Here is an 899-nt window from a genome sequence, read left to right as displayed (position 1 = left end):
GTGCCCGCCGGGCAGCCGTGAGGGTCAGAGCGTCAGGATGGGCTACTCCCCGCAGGCTCTGCCGCCCGGCGGCCTGGCCCCCACGGGCCATGTTCCCTCTGCGCCTGGTCCCGTAGCCCATCCGGCCTGACCCCCACGGGCCATGTTCCCTCTGCGCCTGGTCCCATCGCCCATCCGAGTGGGGCAGGACCCACCTTCCGGAAGGGGAGGGGCTGAGGACTGAGGGGGGGGAGGCATTTGGAGGACCCCCACCCCCGTCCGCTGTCCCGCTCCCACTGGGTCCGGGCTCTGGTTTCCTGCCCGGGCCCCTTTGGGGAGACACCGTGTGTGCCGGCCGAGGAATGTTTTAGTTAACATCCTTATATGTGTATCTTTTTTAAAAAATTGTGGTAAAATACACAATATTTAACAAACCCTTTTTAATTTTTTTTGGTATGTATTTATTTCAAAAGGGAGAGGGAGAGAAACATCAATGCTGAGAATCATTGATCGACTGCCTCCTGCATGCCCCCTCTGGCGATTGGAGCCTGCCACCCTGGGCATGTGCCCTGGACCAGAATCGAACCTGGGACCCTTTAGTCGCAGGCTGACACTCGATCCACTGAGTAAAACCTGCTAGGGCTGGGGCAGCATCTTGATAAGCATCAGGGATATACGGGGAGGAACTGAATCGTCTGACTTCAAGGCAAAGGCTAGAGGAGCAGCTCTGGCCTAGACAGAAGTACTGGCAGGACTTACTGATCCTTTGTTGGGCCCTCCACACACACACCAGGACCTGGGGGTCGGGCAGAGGGGACGGCATCCCCAGGACGGAGGTCACGCGGTGTCCGCATCCAGGGTCGCAGGTACCAACCGCATGTGACGTGGGTGCTGGCGGCTGCGGGAGCAGTGAGGCCACA

This window comes from Myotis davidii, unplaced genomic scaffold (assembly GCF_000327345.1).
Source record: "Myotis davidii unplaced genomic scaffold, ASM32734v1 scaffold427, whole genome shotgun sequence".
Lineage (NCBI taxonomy): Eukaryota > Metazoa > Chordata > Mammalia > Chiroptera > Vespertilionidae > Myotis > Myotis davidii.
This window is presented reverse-complemented; position numbering follows the sequence as displayed.